The sequence below is a fragment of the Ursus maritimus genome, unplaced genomic scaffold, assembly GCF_017311325.1.
Source record: "Ursus maritimus isolate PB19 unplaced genomic scaffold, ASM1731132v1 scaffold_30, whole genome shotgun sequence".
Taxonomy (NCBI): Eukaryota; Metazoa; Chordata; class Mammalia; order Carnivora; family Ursidae; genus Ursus; species Ursus maritimus.
In genome coordinates, this window is record NW_024425564.1 from 3,322,838 (window position 1) to 3,341,416 (window position 18,579).

Genomic DNA, 18,579 nt, shown 5'->3' on the forward strand with positions numbered 1-18,579 from the left:
TGTCCTGACGGCTTCTGCAGGAGGGGAAGCTGAAAAGAAATGGTCTGGACCAAACAGACAAACTCACAATCAGGAATGGCAGGTAAGTCTTCTCTCATGAGAACTGCCTTCACTAGAGGGTTCTGAGAACCGATGTGGCTTCGGAGAGGGGAGAAAGACTGCTGTGATCAGACCACCAGATCAGCTGGTAATGTCTGACGCTGTGACAAATTACCAACTCTATTCTACATGGCACCTCTGCGAGCTGTAGGAAGGTGGTTTTGGCCCAGACACTGAAATACTTGGAAAAGACATGATAAACCCAACCACTCCAGGACATTGCTTTACACCTTGGACGCTGTCCCTCTGTTGCGTAGATCTCCTATGGCTTCTTACTTAGTTGGAACGTGCTCGCTTATTATGAATTTTTCACTCCTCCCCAAAGCCCTCGAGGGCCCAGTGAGATGACTGAGGAGGAATCATTTCCAATGTAAGAGCTGCATGCTTACTGTATTGGTTCTACTGATGTGATGTTCACCAGTGGACCCAGCTGGCCAGAAATATTTAGTGGGCAAAGCAATAGAGCAGTGGCTGTCAACCATGGGTGAGTTTAATCCCTAGAGGGTATGTGGCAATGTCTGAAGACATTCTCGGTTTTCACAACTGGTACGGGGAAGGGGGGCAGGAGCGGTGAGGTGCCACTAACATCTAGTGGGTATAAGCCAGGGATGATACTAAACATCCCAACAATACACAGACAGCCCACTCAATAGAGAATCTCCCAGCCCCAAACGTCTATAGTGCTGGGGATAGTGCTATAGAAACCCGGTGCTTAAGGAACTCGAACTGGCGGTGAAGACAGTAGAGTGAGAGTCATGAACAAGGCAATGCTGGAAGCAATTAAGGGAAAATGAGGAAGCATACCTCGTTTGCTTGTTTGGAAAAGGGGGTGACAGGTAAAGCTCTGGGTTCTGGCAAACTGAAGGACGGCCTGTTCGTGAGCAGAGAGCAGGCGTGCAGACTGTTGCATATGTAGGGTGGCCTGCTTGGCTACAGCTGCCATTGCGAGAGCAAAGTTGGCCTGTACTTCCATTGCAGAGGTAGCCAAGTAACTGTGAGCCTCTGAGGTTACAACTCTTGGATGAGGGAAGCGCCAGAAGCAGTAGTAAGGCAAGGATCAAGGAGTTACAGAAGATTAGAAACGAAGGTTTGTAGGCACCTATTAGTCTAACAGTAGAGAAATGAACTTTAGCACGAAGTGGTTTTCCCACAACACCAGGAGCCTCTCCCTGCAGTACCCTTCCCATGGGAGAACTCTTTCACAGGCATGTCACTATGAGCCGTGGAGAATTCGCCAATGGTCTCCAGAGAGCTGCTGAGATGATGACAAGGGTGGAAGTTAGGCTTTGAAGATTGGACTTGGTGGGGGGATGAAGGGGTGTCACGATGCACTGCCCTGAACACCAGCTGTTGAACAGAACCTGCAGACTCCCCCACACCGAGGCTGGGCTCCCGGGGCCACAGCCTGTAAATCAGGGAAGGAACTGTTTCAGACAGGCATTTCTTTCTGAGCGCCCCACCTCAGAAGAAAGGGGACAAACCAGCACTGAATGAGGTTCATTTCAATCATTAAGTCCGGAGAGCGAAGAGTCCCCCCCAGGTCTGTCCAACAGCAAATCTGTTCCAACTCTTCCCATGGCCTCTCCATAGACACAAAAGTCAGAGACAGGGTAATGGTGGGGGGTGCTGAAAGCCAGAGGCCAGGGCCTCAGAGAAGCACAGAAGCCGGCTCTCCCCCAGCTCTGCAGTCCGCCTAGAGTCGTCCCCCAACCTCTAGCAGTTCTTCCGATTTTGACCTCCTTCAAACTCCTTTTGCTCTTTGCTCCCCTTAAGCCCCTTCTTTCTCCCTCTCCCTACCATTCGCGAATTTGTCCCCCTCTTCCTTGCTCTCACTCTTCTCCTCGCTTGCTAGTGGTCTATGAGCACAAAACTGGAGTGTATTTGAAACATCGTCCGCGGCTGTACGTGAGGCTTTAGCTTTCCCTTGCTTTTTCTTTTGACAACTTATGATTAGGGGCTCCTGGGTGGCTCAGATGCTTCAGCATCAGACTCTTGGTTTTGGCTCAGGTCGTGATCTCAGGGTTGGGGACTGAGCCCCGTGTCAGGCTCTGTGCCGAGCATCGAGTCTCCTTGAGATTCTCCCTCTCCCTCTGGCCCCCTCAGCTCACACACGGTCTGTCTAAAATAAAAAAAGAATGATTAACTTCTTATCGTGTCTTGACGATAAAGCCCAACTTGAGCTGCCTTCCACCTTTTGCGGAGCTTTTGATCTCTCTCACGATCGGCATCCCTAAATAAGGAAGGGGAGGGATTCCTCCAGCCCTGCTCTGGGTACTTAATCTGTGTGGCCGAAAGACTGAAATCAGTAACTCTAACAACCACCAGAAGAACCCAGATTTAATGTGAGGAGGAATTTCCTTACACTCAGACTACTGCAACAGTCTCCTACCTAACCTCTCTCCCTCCGTTCTTCCTCTACTCAATCCACCTTTATGCAATGTTAACAAGGAATGGTTTTTCCTTGCTCCCAAACCATCAGTGGCTACCCACTGCCCCAAAAACATGCAGTGCAAATTCCTTCACCTGGTATTCAGCCTGCTAAGAGCTGCCTAACAAAGGTGGTCGCCAGGAACGGAAACTGTGAGGAGGTGTACTTTTCTTCTGGAAGTGTCACTCAGATACAGGCCAGGCTACCTCACATAGGGACGCTCAAAAGTAGTAGCACTGCTCTCCAAGGAGCCTTCTCTCCCTCCCAGTGAGCCCCGTCTCTTGGTATTCATACCCTTGTATAGCCCTCTGAATCTGAACGAGTCCTGTGACCAAGAAAAGACAAAGGAATTGACACCGTGTCACTTGCAAGCCTGGGTCATAAGAAACCTTGCCCTTTGTGCCTGGATCTCTCAGTATGTTCACTCTTAGGGTGCTTCTGCTCGGAATCCAGCCACCACGCTGTGAGAAGCCCAAGGCACATGGAGAGGCCACAGGTAGGTACTCTAGTCAACAGCCAGCATCAAGTGCCAGCCATGTGAGCGAGCCAGTGTGGATGTCCAGCCCAGCTGAGCCTCCACACGACTCCTGCCCCAGCCTCTGTCTGACTAAAGCAATGTACCCTGAGAACTGCCTTTGATGAGTCCAGTCAACCCAAAGAACCATGAAAGATAGTAAAGTTCCAATTTTGCTTAAGAATGTTCTAGACAAGGGGCCCCTCGGTAGCTCAGTCAGTTGAGCACATGGCTCTTGATTTCGGCTCGGGTCATGGTCTCGGGTGGTGGGGTCAGGGACCCACGCACTCAGCAGGGAGTCAGAGCCTGCTTGAGGTCCTCCCCCTCTTGCTCTGCCCCTCCCCCTGCTTGTGTGCTAAGATAAATAAATAAATCTCAAAAAAAAAATGTTCTATGAGACAATAAAAACCAACTTTATTAAATCGTGACCCTTAAGTACATGTCTTTTAAATACTCTTTGTAACAAAATAAGAGTCACGTGGTTGCCTCGAGAAAAATTGTGAGATTTAGTTGCAAGCTAAACTAGTCATTTTTTTCATGAAACAACATTTTTACTTGAAAGAAAAGAGTAATACCTTATAATTATTTAGACTTTGAATATCTGACAGACTTTTTCTTGAAAATGGACATTCAATTAAAAAACCTGACAGTATGCGGGCACCTGGGGGGCTCAGTCAGTTATGTGTCCTCCTTATAGTTTTGGCTCAGGTCATGATCTCAGGGTCATGGGATCCAGCCCTGTGTCAGGCTCCGTGCTGAGTGGGGGAGTCTGCTTGAGATTCTCTCTCTGGCTCTCCCTCTCCCCCCCCCACACGCTCTCTCTCAATAAATAAAATCTTTTAAGCAAACAAACAAAAAACCCGACAGTATGTTACCAGTGATAAAAATCAAGCTTTCAAGAGAAAATCTAAATTATGGAAACTTGTATCCACCCCTCTGAGCTTGACAGCTTCCCAACACTTGAAAGCTTTTCTGTTGCTATCAGTGGTATTAATATGATTTGTTGATATTGTAAAATGAAATATGTCAACATTTAGAAGATTTATATGACTCAGTGAACCAATATGTTCTGGTGAGCAACTTAAAGTAAAAGATTCATCTAAAGTATAAGACTGACCAATGGATTTTAATGTTACAAAATATGAAAACTCCGTTGGTAAGGTTTCAGACTCCACATTCCAACTAACCTTTAAGAAACTACCACTTGTTCAGTTTTGGTATCATATCAAAGAAGAATATCCACAATTATCTGCAAAAGCTATTAAAAGCTATTACCCCTCTCTTTCTCAACAACCTATCTGTGTGAGGGCCAGATTTTCTTCATAGCCTTCAAATAAAACAACATATCTCAAGAGACTGAACACTGAAGCAGTTATGAGAATCCAGCTGTCTTCTATTAAACCAGACATGAAGAGATCGCCAAAAATGTAAAACAACACCACTTCTCTCAACTTTGTTTTGAGAATTAGCTATTTTTTTCTTGAAAATGTCATTTGTGGTAAATGTCATGGGTTTATTATTATATTAAATGAGTTAATAAGTTAGTAATTTAAAAAAATTCCTTGGTTTTTAGTTTCTACTATGGTAAACAAAAGTTCTTGGGTCCCTAATAATTTTTAAGAGTGTAAAGGGGGCTTGAGGTCAAAAAGTCTGAGAATCACTGTTTATGACATTCTAAAGTTGACTTCAGGGGCGCCTGGGTGGCTCAGTCAGTTAAGTACCTGTCTTCAGCTCAGGTCATGATCCCAGGGCCCTGGGATCGAGCCCCACATCAGGCGAGCAGGAAGCCTACTTCTCCCTCTGCCCGCAGCTCCCCCTTCTTGTGCTCTCTCTGACAAATAAATAAAAACTTAAAAAAAAAAAGTTGACTTCAAAATAAACTTTCTTTCAAGGCCTCATCCGAAACCCAATTTCTTCAGGGACAAAGCTGATCCAAAGAGATGATCTGCTCTTTTAATGAGCACCCCTGGGGCGCCTGGGTGGCTCAGTTGTTAAGCGTCTGCCTTCGGCTCAGGGCGTGATCCTGGCGTTCTGGGATCGAGCCCCGCATCAGGCTCCTCCGCTGGGAGCCTGCTTCTTCCTCTCCCACTCCCCCTGCCTGTGTTCCCTCTTTTGCTGGCTGTCTCTCTCTCAAATAAATAAATAAAATCTTTTAAAAAAAAAAAAATGAGTATCCCTGCCCATGTTCTCAGTACCCACCAGCTCTCTTCATATTTCAGAATCTTTTTGTGCATATGCCTTCTCTCCCCAACTAGACTCCACACACTTGGGGGGTGAGGGGGAGCAGCCAAGGACCGTTATCTGAAACATCTGTCACAGGACCTGACCCATCTATTGGTGCCTCAGATGGGAAAGATTAAGATAACGACCAAACCATAGTCTTCTGAGATTAGTGCTGAAAAATCTGATAAAGCCCTAGTCTCACCTTTGCCAGTGGAAACTAAGAAACAAAACTTCTCGCTGGGACTGGGAGATCAAAGCCCAGATATAAACCGGACAAGTGAGCCTGGACATGTACAACTGCCACCACTGTGGCCAGCTGCTGCTGGAACGAATGACAAAGCAATGAACTCAGTAGCTTTCCCTTCTACGCGATCCCCTCTCGGGGAACCTCAGCAGCCTCCCACACCCCCCTTCTTCCTCATTCACATCTCCTTCAGAGGAAGGACTGGGTATGGGTTTGACAACAGGAGGGGCCCCTGCCTGAGGCCTTCCTGCAAGATCCACAAACGACCTGACCCCCACAGACTGACAGACATACGGGCTCAGCACCCTGTCTGGCAACAGGAAAACCCACAGGGTGTTGAAGGCAGAGAAAGGGAAGTGAAGCCCATAAACAGCTGCTGGAACCACTGAACTTCGGAGATGAAAACAAATCAGACAGGAGCCCGTGTTTCCCCTGGCCCCCAGCAGGGGCCTCACCACAGCCCAGCCTCCCAGAGAGTTGAGACAATGAACATCGAATCCCCTGCAGCTCCCCTTCTGAGAGTTTATAAAATCCGTCAGGCATCCTGAGAACAAACAGGGAAACAGTAATGAGAGGCCCAGAGCGTTGTTCAGACTCTGGTGAGGACTTGCTACGCCAGCAGAGATGGAAGAAAAAACCCTTGTGTATTATGCTCAGATCGCATACGTGCCAATGAACTTCGGACCCATTAGGCAGGGACTAAATCTGTTTTTTCTTTTTGCTATCAGCATTTCCCAAGTGTCTAGTACTGTGCCTGGTACATAGTAGACACTCAGCAATGTCTATTGCATAAATGGAAGGGAATGACACCATCGTTGTGGCCTGGCACCCATACGGACAGAGAAGAAAAGTTTCTACACTGATTCATTCAACAAATATTTAGCATCTCCTCAGAGCTAGGCAGTCCTAGACACAAGAGGAAACAAAATAAGTCCCAGCCCTTGTGGAATTTATGTTTTAGTCGGTGTAAAGGTGAGGAAATCTCAGTGCTCCCCCAAAAATACATAAGCCATAGACATTTAATAATTATTTACTAAGTGCCCACTATGGGGAAGTGATAAGACCAAATGTTATGATAGGCACCTGGGATCTGGGAACTCAGCCCCAGTGAAATTGTTTCATCGTTTAGGCCAGGATCCTAAACCCGGCATGCCTCAGTCAGTTGTCAGAGGTCCTGTGTGAGGAAAATGGGATTACCTCTTCGGTGCGTCTGTCCTCATCTATTGGTGAACAGAAGCCACTGCGTGAGTATCACGTGCATGCCCAAAACACCACGCAACGCTGCAGGACAGAAAGAGACCAACACCTTTAGCTGAGAGGCACCAGGGGTCAGAAAAGCAGCATCCATGTTCTAATTCAACACTAAGGCTCCAAAACTGCTCCTAGGTAAGCTGGCTCCTTCTTTGTCCCTCACACGCACAGCCTGAGATGTTGTTCTTCTGAGCCCGAGTTAGCAAAGATTTCCCGATCCTGGAAGTAGTCTGCTCATTTCCGAGTAAGCAGACACCGGCTTTGCTGATTTTACAGGGGTGAGGCAGAAGGAGCTGGCAAAGTGAAGAACGACCTGGAGCCCAACATCCCCCACAGGTGGCAGCTCAGACATGGAGATGCCCTGAGTCATGCTTGAGTCCTTCACCGAAGCCCTGTGGCAACAGGACTAGAGTCACACCCGAATCACCAGCCTCAGAGCAACGAAGGCCAGGAACCATCTGCCAAGATGAAGACCCACATGGCTGAAACCTGATGCAAGGGGCCATCTCCTCCCTGCCAGGCTTGAGCAAGTGCCCAGCTCTCCTCTGACATGGTGAAAGGCAGCTGCTGCAAGTGGCTCCTCCCCCTGGACCCAAGGCACAGCAAAATGCTCAGGGACATCACACCATCTGCAAGAAGCAGCCACTGCGCCATCTGGGACAACGGGGCACAGACGAGGGCAGCACACACAGAACTTCTGACATGACACAAGTCGGAGCCTGGCGGGACAGACAAAGTCCGTGGAGACGCTGGGCGGGGAGGAAGAAGAGAGTGACCCCAGCATGGACAGTGCAGGGCAGTGGGGCAAGTCCTGGCACTTCCAGGCCCTACTCCAGCACTGGAGGCAGGGCCTGCAATTTAGCTCCCCGCCAGCAGGGAACACCCTGGGAGGGGGCCCGCAGTGACAGGCTCTACAGCTGAAGCAACAGGTCCGACTCCTTCTGATCAAAAGGAGCCGCATTGTCCCAGGACGTGCCGGGATCTGCAGGCCCCCAGGACAGCTTGCACAACAGCCAGAATGGCTGCATCTGTCCAAAGCAGAAGGCTACATGCTTCCCAGGCCAGTGAGCAACCCTGGTTAGCCTCTATCAGGCCCTTAGGGAAGAGATCTGAGGAACCACAGATGGGGTAAGGGCTGTTCTTCTTGAAGGGCAGAAGCATACACCAAAGGAGTAAACAGTGGTGGAGAGGCAAGAAAGAGCCAAACAAAAAGAACAGTTCATTAAACAAAGGAGCTGATGGGCTACCCCCCTTGTAGAATAATGTCAGGGGCCTGACTGCTCACACCTTTGAAAAAGACAGAGGGCTGACCCAAACTCTGCAAAACTCACCGAATGGGAACTGGCCATCGATAACCCTGACCATCCACCAAGGCCGCAGGGTGGATAAACCGCAAGAAGCTATCCAGCCAGAGCTGGTGGGGCCCAAGCTGCTCCCTAAGGACTGGGCTCCACCTCTTCTTAAGCCCCTCTTCCCTACGGCCTCAGTGGAGAGTACCACTGATGGGTATGCAAAGGCAGAGGAGTAGCAAACCTCTCAAAAAAGTCAGGTGAAGTCCTTGGGAGTCAGAGATGGGGTAACTTACTGCCAAACACACGACCTCAACTTCATCAGAATGACCCATTAAAACCCTGGATGGATGCTCTTCATGAGAACAAGGGACCCTTTTTGGTTCATTCTGCCCAAATCCCACCCAAGTACTACTTAGGAAGGGGCTCAGGGGTCAGTGGAGAGAGGACTGGCTCAGACATCCACAGTCTTATTCCTTTCACAGAAAAGGGTCAGTGCACAAGAGGGTTCCAAAACTTTAAAGTCTGGTCGAAGCTGGTTCACTTGGCTCTCCACCACAGCTCCTGAAGGTTGCCAATTCTGTGTCCAATTCTGGCTCAAAGACAGAGAGCACAATCCTCAAAAGAGGAGACCTAGAAACCTGGAGCCAGGTGAAACAACAGGCCTTCATTTCTAAACGTGAGAGTGGGTCATGCTTTCAGAATCCTCCAAGATCAGACTGGGCAGAAACAGAGGATAATGTTATTTCCTAAAGATCTCTCCAGGGGACCAAAGCCAAATAAAGGAGCTCACATTGAAGGCATCTGAAAAGAAATTTCTGCCCGACAAGAAGGTTAAACCCCCCCACACACCAGGAAGGCGGTGGGCTCTCTTGGCCCCAGAGAAGATATTTCTGTGACTAGAAGCCACTCAAATTCCTGACACCGTCTGACTAATGCAGCCCCACCACCTCCCCAGGCAGATATCCACCGACAGGGAAAGGATAAGAACTTAGGGTCAGCCTCCCTCTTGGATCCCCAGGAAATTAAGCTCTCAAGGAAAATGGGAGGGAGAAGAACCTTCGAGAGAACCTGCTCAGTGACTCATATCAGAGGCCCTAACATCCAGTGGATCAGAGATGCACGAGTGAAAATCAGAAGCTGGTTCAGGTGACCAGTAACAAATAGGACAGATGCCTGCCAGCCCCAGGGCTATCGGGCTAGCAATCTATTTCAAAACTCAAGTAGGAAAAAAATGTCTTGGAGTCAGTACAGAGGAAAAAGGTTAAGGCATTCTCTGGGGCACAACTTCTGGAGACTCCTCTTAGCTCTTCGGGATGGGGCACAGGGTGGAGGGTGGGAGTGAGGGCAGAGATAATCTGGAGTATCATGGTATAACTGTGCTTGGTACATCCAGAGTGGAAAGACACAGAGCCCTGTTTCCTGGAAGGGGAAAAGAGTTGGATGAGGCCTCCAGCCACCCCTGGCACACACCCAAGTCAGCGGCTGCTCTCTCCCCAAGGGTTCCTGGAAGTCAACAGACCCATAAAGGGGAAGTATTAAAAAGCTGAGATTAGAATGGTCTACAAATTGGACACCATCCCTGATGCAACACCCAAGTAAATGCCCCCACACAGACATGCCTGATACTTACCACAGCCCTTACTTCAATCAGGGGCGGGACACCCCCCACCCCACCCCACCCCATTGATATCTCAATAGCAAGTCAAGGGAAAGCAGAGTAGTGTGTGGAGCTAATGCTTCTCCCTGAAGTAGAGGCAAGGGACTGGGAGGGAATGGGAGGCAGGTGACAGGAATGCAGGGGACAAGGCTTAATCAGAAGGAAATTAGAGAGACAGGCAAAAATAGGGCCTCTGAGGGTAGCCAGGGTAGAAGGGACTTAGGTAGACAGGGATTGCTGGCAAAGGGCTGAAAAAAAACTAGTAACACCGCGAAGATGACGGGAGCCTTAATCCTGAGAGGGGTCAGGCAACGGGGGAAGGAGGGGAGAGTGTTGGGAAAAGAGGGCAAAGACAGAGAGCTCAAGGATGGGAGGACGAAGGCAGGAGATAAAGATAACAAGACAGAGAAGATTCCCCAAGGAAACCCTGGGTAGAGAGGGCAATGGTTCTGGAGACACCAGAGAAGGGATGAAAGAAGAGCTCGGAGGCAACGGCAGGGAATGGGAGAGGACCCCGAGCCTTAGACCCTGCTCTCGGACACAGAAGTGGGAGGAGACGGAGCCACTAGGCCCAAGAGGGGGCACAGAGTCGGGTGGGGGAGGCCCGCAGTTCGGGCTCAGTGATGGGTGTCCAAAAGGCCGGGGGCTTAGGGGCGGCGGGGCGCCAGGAGAGCCACAACCCATCGCGGACCGGCCGGGGCCGGGGTCTCGGGAAGCCGCAGCGGCTCGGCCCGCGGACCCCTGCCGCTCCCCCCATCCCACTCCCCGCCGGGCCTCGCGCCCCGGCCCCGTGGGCCGCCTCAGCCCGGGCCCGCCGACTCCTTCTGCCGCTTGCCTACCGCTTCCCCCGACCCGGACTGACCTGTCCTGGCCGCCTCCCGCGCCGCCGCTGCCGTCCCGCAGGCTCCGCAGGCTCCTCCGAAGCCTGCCAAAACTTTTCCCATTAATCCCCAGCTCCGCGGCGGCCGCGGCGTCACACGCTGCGCGGGCCGGACCCGCCCCCACCATCCTGACGTCACCGCGCAGCTCGGGGCCGCCCCCTTCTCTCCGCGCCCCCTTCCGCCCCGGCCGGGGCCAATCACCGCGCGTTCTGGAGACTCCCCTGATTCTGCACTCCGCCCACCGCACGCTACCCAGGGCCCGCCTGCAGCGCCCTCTGGTGCGGGATGCGGGCGCGGCAGCTGAGGGAGGAGCAGGGAGGAGGAGGATGTTCCAGGGCCAGTAAAACAAGTCCTGCAAGTATCACAAAAGGGAATTTAAAGCTGGAAGGGAATTTAGAGGTCGTCTAATACAGCCTGCACGTCCTTCCACTGAAGAAACAGTCCCAGAGAAAATGAGTGACTTGCAGTGAGAAGCAAGGCTGGCGTTAGAACCTGGGTCTCCAAACTCCTCTGGAGGAGTCGGTGCTGCCTAATTTAATGAAAGGGCTTTCTTCCCTTGACAGGCTTCTGCAACTAGAAATTTCTGGTTATGGAGTTTTTACCTATCTTCCTAGGTACTTATGTAATATTCTTGCTCAACTAAATGGGGAGCATCCTCCTTACTGTTGTAGCAAGTTTGCTCTTGCTTCCTAATCCAGTTTTTCTAGACCTGGGAGGGACCTGTTATCCCAAACCTGTCCCTTCAGATATACCATAAAAAGATACCTAGCAGCTAGGAGACGGTATGAAAGCAATTGGGTCTGTCATCTGGCGAGGAACAAAACTTGACTCACAGGTATGAGCAATGAACTCCCTTCTCAACACCATCTTTAAAGTCAAGGTTACCTCTTTACTCTCGAATACATTCCTCAGGCCACACCCTCAGATGTCTGGAGGATAGAGCCCTGAGGGATTTTTTTTTCTGCTTCTCTCTCTCTTTTGTACTTTTTGAAATAAATGTGCATTACTTTTGTAATTCAGACGTCAACCTCCTTGCCCTTCGAGATAGAAGTAAGAGTAAATTGTGGAGGTCAAAGCCTCCCCTAGATTTCAGCAAATTTCTGGGGATTTGTGTTCTTCTAAATCTCGCTGCCTCCAGGCTCTTGTTTCTGCCCGGCTGTTGCAGTGGTACAGTTCAAAAATGTAGAGATGGAAGTCAGCCCTTCCTGAGGACTGCCCACACATCTTCCCACACTGAACATTCATGGGCGAGAAGACCGTTAGGATGCTTTGGGCCCCAGAGCAGGGTCACATGATGCATCGCAAACAGTTTAGACTCACACACCAGACATTCTTTAGAGTCTTTTCTGAACAATCCATTTGATGTTTTCTAACTGGCCCTTCGCCGCTTAGGGTCTTGCCCTCTTCCGAATCCCTACCTCTCCTCCCTGCCCCACCATTCTCTCCTCTAGCCCACCTTCTCTGGAGTAAAATTCTTCCTGATTTCCAGGCAGATAGAGAACTTAACCCTATTCTTCATTGCTAGGGTTCCTGCTAACACTCATGCCCTAAAGATCTTACTTTCTACCCCTAAGAGGCTTATGTCTCATAATAAAAATAGCTCCATTCCTAAGAGAAATTCTGGGAGTTCTCTCAAGATATTATATGTTCCACCTCATTTCATTTTTATATTAAAAAGATATATAGAGAGTATTATATTTAATAAGTACGTATTTCATATCGAGACCACATAATTCCATTGCTCATTGTGATATTATTTAAAAAACAAAAACCTGGAGCTAAGGTCATTGTCAACAACAGAGAAACGTTTAGTAAATAATGTTGTATGCTCCTGATGGGATATTTGCTCTGTAAAGTTGGAAAAAAAGGGGGGGAATGTTATGATATGATATTAAGCGGGGAAAAGCAAAATCTGATGACATATATAGCTATGTATACTGTTTGGGAAACAAAAAAGGATAGAAAAAAGCTGAAAGATGGGGTGCCTGGGTGGCACAGCGGTTAAGCATCTGCCTTCGGCTCAGGGCGTGATCCCAGCGTTCTGGGATCGAGCCCCACATCAGGCTCTTCCGCTATGAGCCTGCTTCTTCCTCTCCCACTCCCCCTGCTTGTGTTCCCTCTCTCGCTGGCTGTCTCTATCTCTGTCGAATAAATAAATAAAATCTTAAAAAAAAAAAAAAAAGCTGAAAGGAAACACACTAACATGTTGTCAGCAGTTGTCTTTGGGTTGTGTTTCTAGGAGTTATTATCTTTCTACATTCTTATTCTGAGCATTTCTTTTTCATAATGGAAACAGGGTTGGTTGGGTTTTTTTTAAGAACAAAAAGGAAACATCTTCCTTCTATTGAGCAGAAATTTATATCCTCTAGTGTGCCTATCCCATAGTGTCAGTCCTCTTCCTCGGAGGTAAACTAAGTCAGATTGTTGTCCGTGTAAGATACCTTCTGATGTTTGATCCCATTCCCCTGTATTCTTTCTCCCTCAAGCTACAACATCCCTAGTTCCTCGTATAAAATGATGATGGCTCCCTTTGCCACCAGATGGCTAGCCTCAGAATGTGCCATTTTATGTATATCCATCCCCTTCAAGGTTTCTTGGGTTTTCGCCACCTCATTTCTTTTTTTTTTTTTTTTAAAGATTTTATTTATTTATTCGACAGAGATAGAGACAGCCAGCGAGAGAGGGAACACAGCAGGGGGAGTGGGAGAGGGAGAAGCAGGCTCATAGCGGAGGAGCCTGATGTGGGGCTCGATCCCAGAACGCCGGGATCACGCCCTGAGTCGAAGGCAGACGTTTAACCGCTGTGGCACCCAGGCGCCCCTCGCCACCTCATTTCTGAATCACTAACTTCCCATATTTGGGGAATCTCCCACTTCAGCCTCTCTCCCCACTATGGAGGCTCCAAAATGCCAGGCATTTACTTCCAGCCCCCCCTTTCAGCTGGGGCATCGCCATACAACCAAGGCGCCACCGGAAGTTGGGAAGAGGAAAACCTGGGAAGCTCCCGTAATCCATTTGGGTGGGTGGCAGAGTAGCAGCTCCGCCTAATTTCTGTCTGTGAGAAGCTGCAGTTGGAAGCGCGGCGTCTCACACTGGAGACACTAGCTGTGGAATCAGCAGCGTCTGTACCCAGACGAGGCAGCTGGGGTGTCTTCAGAAGCACGGTTGGGTGCCCTACTTTGAGGTATTGGTCCTGACTATACAGCCTCCGAGCTGGCTTTCTCTCATCCTCCCAATTATTTCAGGAACTCTTCCATACTCTATTAATAAATCCCCCCCCCACTTTTTTAAACCTAAACCAGTCAGTTTCTGTTTCTTGAATCTTCATTTTTTTTAAGTTTTTTTTTTTTTTTTTTAATTTTTATTTGAGAGAGAGTGAGAGTGAGAGAGATCATAGAGGGAGAAGGAGAGACAGACTCACCGCTGAGCAGGGGCTCGATTCCAGGACCCCGGGATCATGACCTGAGCGGAAGGCAGACACTTAACCGACTGAGCCCCCCAGGTGCCGCTTGAATCTTCATTTTGACCAGATTTGTCCACAGGCACAGCTCAAAGGGCTACAAGTTGGTCCCTGCCAAGCCTCTGTAACCCTTTCCAGACCAGCCAGAGATCTCAGGTACCAAAACCTGTTCTGATGCCCGATTACAGTAGAACTGAACAATAACTTACCGCGTGGAAGAAGATCTGCTCTGAATTAGATTCCAGGCTCCACCCCAACGATTTCAGGCCTCAGCTGGTTGGTGAGAGCCTCCCTTCGCCTCCTAAAATCAGCCTCCTTGGTATTTCTGTTCCTCCCCATCTCACCTACAGGAGGGGCCAGAGAGGCAACTCTCCCCTGGCCCCTCTTCAACCTGGAGAGACACCCTGCGTTGGAGGCGGAGGCATCTTGCAGACCCCGGCCTCGATCTGCAGCAAGGCTCTTGCACTCTCGCCTATCGCCCTCCTCCCCACTCCTCCTCACGTAGGAGCCGTACCGGGATGACTTGGGACCACAATGGCTGTGCTCTCCACGTGGTCTCCAGAGCTTGTGAGGATCTCCGACGGCATCAGAGATGGGATACGCTCTCCTTTGTCTGGGATGTTGAAAAGGAAAGAAGAGTTACTTTTTAATCCTGGAATTAAAGACTGGAAAATATCTTCTCCTGCCCCCTAGTTCTGTCCTTCAAGACTGAGAGCCTTTTGTGCCAGTTCCAATGTGGACGGTATTCAGGCATCAGGGTGATCTGCCTATCAGTGTCTCATACCTCAACCGTCAACGCCTCCCTGTGGCCAGTCACAGAATATCCAAAAGCCTGGAATGGACCCCATTTACAGGTAAGGAAAATCGAAGCCCAGGGGTTGGCTTGCCACCTCAAGTCTAGACTCTACCTAGTTTCCAACAATGTCTATAATCAGCCTCATTCTACCTTTCTAGTCCTTTCTATCTTCATGGTAGTAGTCTTCAAATTTTTTTGCCTCTCTATTCCTAAAAGAATATATAACTATGCAGCTCCTTGCACATTTCTAAGGTGACAGCTAATATTTTTCGCCATTAGTTTAAAACTTAAAACGTAGAGAATGGGTGTCTTTTCTACTATTCTAAAATATTGACATTCTCACATAAAACTGCATTACTACCCTTTTAAATGCAAATCCCATAGTGGTATGATGCTTACCATCACCCCTTAAAAATACATGAAGAAGCTCTTCTTTATCAATAAAAAAATTACATAGTCTCTTTTCCTCCTTGTACTTGCATTTCCATTCCACGTTCCCCTCAAAAATCTGATCAATGTAACATTTTTTGCTTAAGTCTTTTATTGATTACCATATCGTACATTTCTGCAACCAAAATATGTATATACGTTGAAATTTTTAAAAATTTTTTAGATTTTATTTATTTGAAAGAGAGTGAGAGAGAGAGAGGGCACAAGTGGGGGGGCAGAGGGAGAGGGCGAAGCAGGCTCACTACTGAGCAGGGAGCCCAATGCAGGGCTCAAAGGAGGGGGTGGCGGTACTTGATCCCAGGACCCTGGGGTCATGATCTGAGCCTAAGACAGATGCTCAACTGACTGAGCCACCAGGCACCCTGGAATTTAGAAAGTTTTTAAGTTTCACCTAACTATAAAACTCTAAATCAGAAAGTTTTTTCTGGTTTGAGTGGCCATTACAAAATTAGTAATACACAATTGATCAAAATAACATGAATACTATGATTTTTGTAAGTATGACACATAAACACAAACAACACATTGGAGATGTATTTTTTTTTTAAAGATTTATTTATTTATTTTGAGAGAGAGAGAGAGCATGAGCAGGAGCGGCCGAGGGAGAGAGAATCCCAAGCCGACTCCACAGAACCTGACACTGGGGCTCGATCTCATGACCCTGAGATCATGACCTGAGCCAAAACCAAGAGTCAGACACTTAAACACCTGTGCCACCCAGCTGCCCCAGGAAATGTATTTCTTTTTTTTTTTTTTAAGATTGTATTTATCTGAGAGAGAGAGAGGGAGCACAAACAGAGGGAGGAGGGGCAGAGGGAGAGGGAGAAGCAGGCTTTCCACTGAGCAGGGAGCCCCATGTGGGACTCGATTCCAGGACCCTGGGATCATGACCTGAGCTGAAGGCAGACGCTTAACCAACGGAACCACCCAGATGCCCCTGGAAATGTATTTCGTAATGAATCGATGGGCTGCTTTTTTCCCCCAGGTAGTTCATATGTTCATAGTTGAATATAACTTATTGCTGGAACAAGACTGCATTCAGCATCAATGCCAGGCCCATGTTTTCATTCACACTTCATTTTCATTTCCATCAGTAAGTAGAGGGGAATTGAGAATTTTGATATACATTGGCATCTAAATCTCAGTTGTTTACTGGAAAAAAAAACAAAAACTACAAAGATCTAAAAGATATTGTTGATGATTTTTCAGCTGACAATGCAAGTAAGTCCTTCTAGGTTTTGAAAGCAAAGATTTAGAAACCTCCTGACTTGAAAACAAAAAGAATTTGTTGTCCAGCTTTTAAGCCATTCATTTTCTCAGCACCCACAGCCACCAGCAGCATTGCAAATTGCTGCTTTGTTTAGTGTTCCAGGGCATTTCCCTCCCTGGACAGTCCACCATTGAAAGATAGTGGGTGAGGGAGTGTTGAGCCTTGTTACAGAAAGTATGGAAGGCGACAATGTGAAAGAGGACAGCAGTTTTGGGCGCCTTGGTGGCACAGTCGGTTAAGTGTCCACCTCTTGGTTTGGGCTCAGGTTGTGATCTCGGGGTCATGGGATTGAGCCCCGCATCAGGCTCCTCGCTCAGTGTGGAATCTGCTTGACATTCTCTCTCCCTCTCCTTCTGCTTCTCTCTCTCTCTAAAATAATTAAATAAATCTAAAAAAAAAAAAAAGAGAGAGAGGACAGCAGTTTTGGTAAAGAGCACACTTGGAAGTTGAGGATCTGCAAATTGATTTTCTTAAAGCTCCTTGTACCCTAGACATACCCCACCTCCAATTAGAGCACCATTGACCTTCCCACTGGTGGAGGGTTTCCCATCCAGAATCCAGATTTCTTGTGCTCATAGATGTGTTATGCTTCTTTCTACTTAATGTTGTTTCCATGTTTTCCTACTGTCCTTTCTTTTGAAAAATTTTAAGGGCCATTGTGAATCCCAGCTCCTACCTAACGCTTCCTTCCCTTTCTTCTGAATTCCTACCACCCTTAGAGTTTGAACCTCACTTCCCATCCCACAATATGCATTGTGTTATACTGGTGGTTTTGTTTAATGACACTTTAAATAGACTGTAATGAAGTCCCTTGCAATAGGGCTCGGTGTCCTTGCAAAAGAAATGAGCTTTGATATCAGCCAGCACATAAGCTGCAGGAGGGCAAGGACTCCATCTGTTTTGTTCTGTGCATGTAGCCAGCACGAAGCACAATACTTGGCATGGAAGAGCTTAATATAGAATTCATTGAATAAATGAATGGACTTGCATTCAAATCATAGCTCCTTCATCACTTTTAAGCTGCGCGACACCCAGACATTCCTTTTAGAATTGAATCATTCAACAAACACCTGTTACATGCCTGCTAAGAGCCAAGCATTGTGCTGGGCACTGGGGATGTGAGTTGAAGATATGTCTGTGCCCTCAAGGAACTCATGCATCTGGTTATGAAGGCTGTTAAGTGAAGGGAGGTGGGAAGGACAGCCAGTGTGAGCGCCCAGAGGAAGGAAAAGGAGGGAGCTGTTAGCAGATGAAGCAGAGGCATGGGAAGCTCTCCTGGGCTAGGGCATCACAGGCCTCATGTGCCCCGTATGGGAATGTGAACTTGACCTGACTGATTAGATATGCGGCAAGATGGAGAAGGAGTCAAAGGTGAGCACGCAGGAGAATATGAAGGCCTTAGCCGTGGCAGTGGCCGTGGCCATAGAGATGGAGGGATAGCAATGAGAGAGTGAGGGAGGATCTACCAGATTTCGTGATGGGCTGTGCACCATGAGGGGGATGGGGGAAGGAGCACCCTAGATTCTCAGATCTCTGTCTTTGGTGACAAGGTCAGTGAGTCAAATAATATGGGAAAAGAAGCGAGTTTGGAAGGCCTTGGGGAAGTTACCTGACCTTCTGGGTCTCAGTTTCTCCACATGTAACCCGAGAATAATAATATTCACGTCTCAGGGTTGCCACGAGAATGAAATAAGCAGGGAAACTGCAGGGCATAGACTAGATGCTCAGTCAACACTTCTGGGTGATACTAATAATAGTGCGTGCTCGAGCGCCAAGCACTTAATCCTCACAACGACCCTATAAGGCAGGTACGATTAGTATCCCTATTTTATCAACATGGGGACTGAAGCACGGTCAGGTGAGCAGACTTGACCGAAGTCACCCAGTTAGTAAGTGGCAGAGTGTACTGGCCTCCCCCCTGCACTCCACTTTACTCTCTCTGTGATCCGAAATTGGACTTGAGGCAGGAAGAGAGGACATGGCAGGAGAGATGGACGGCAGACCCGATCAGGGG

General features: G+C 48.3%; 1 protein-coding gene across 3 annotated transcripts in view; it reads right to left on the bottom strand.

Annotated features, from left to right (window-relative positions):
- Window positions 1-10,714, bottom strand: part of PPARD (peroxisome proliferator activated receptor delta) — an 82,026-nt gene extending 71,312 nt beyond the window's left edge. For 2 of the 3 annotated variants that reach the window (XR_005838740.1, XM_040644716.1), the window contains exons 1-2: window positions 10,571-10,714; window positions 6,706-6,789 (exon numbers count right to left, since the gene is read on the bottom strand). The gene's annotated coding sequence lies outside the window, so the exon portion shown is untranslated. The remainder of the gene's footprint in view (window positions 1-6,705; window positions 6,790-10,570) is intronic. The other variant, XM_040644717.1, reaches the window with a different exon arrangement.
- Window positions 10,715-18,579: the final 7,865 nt, after the last annotated feature.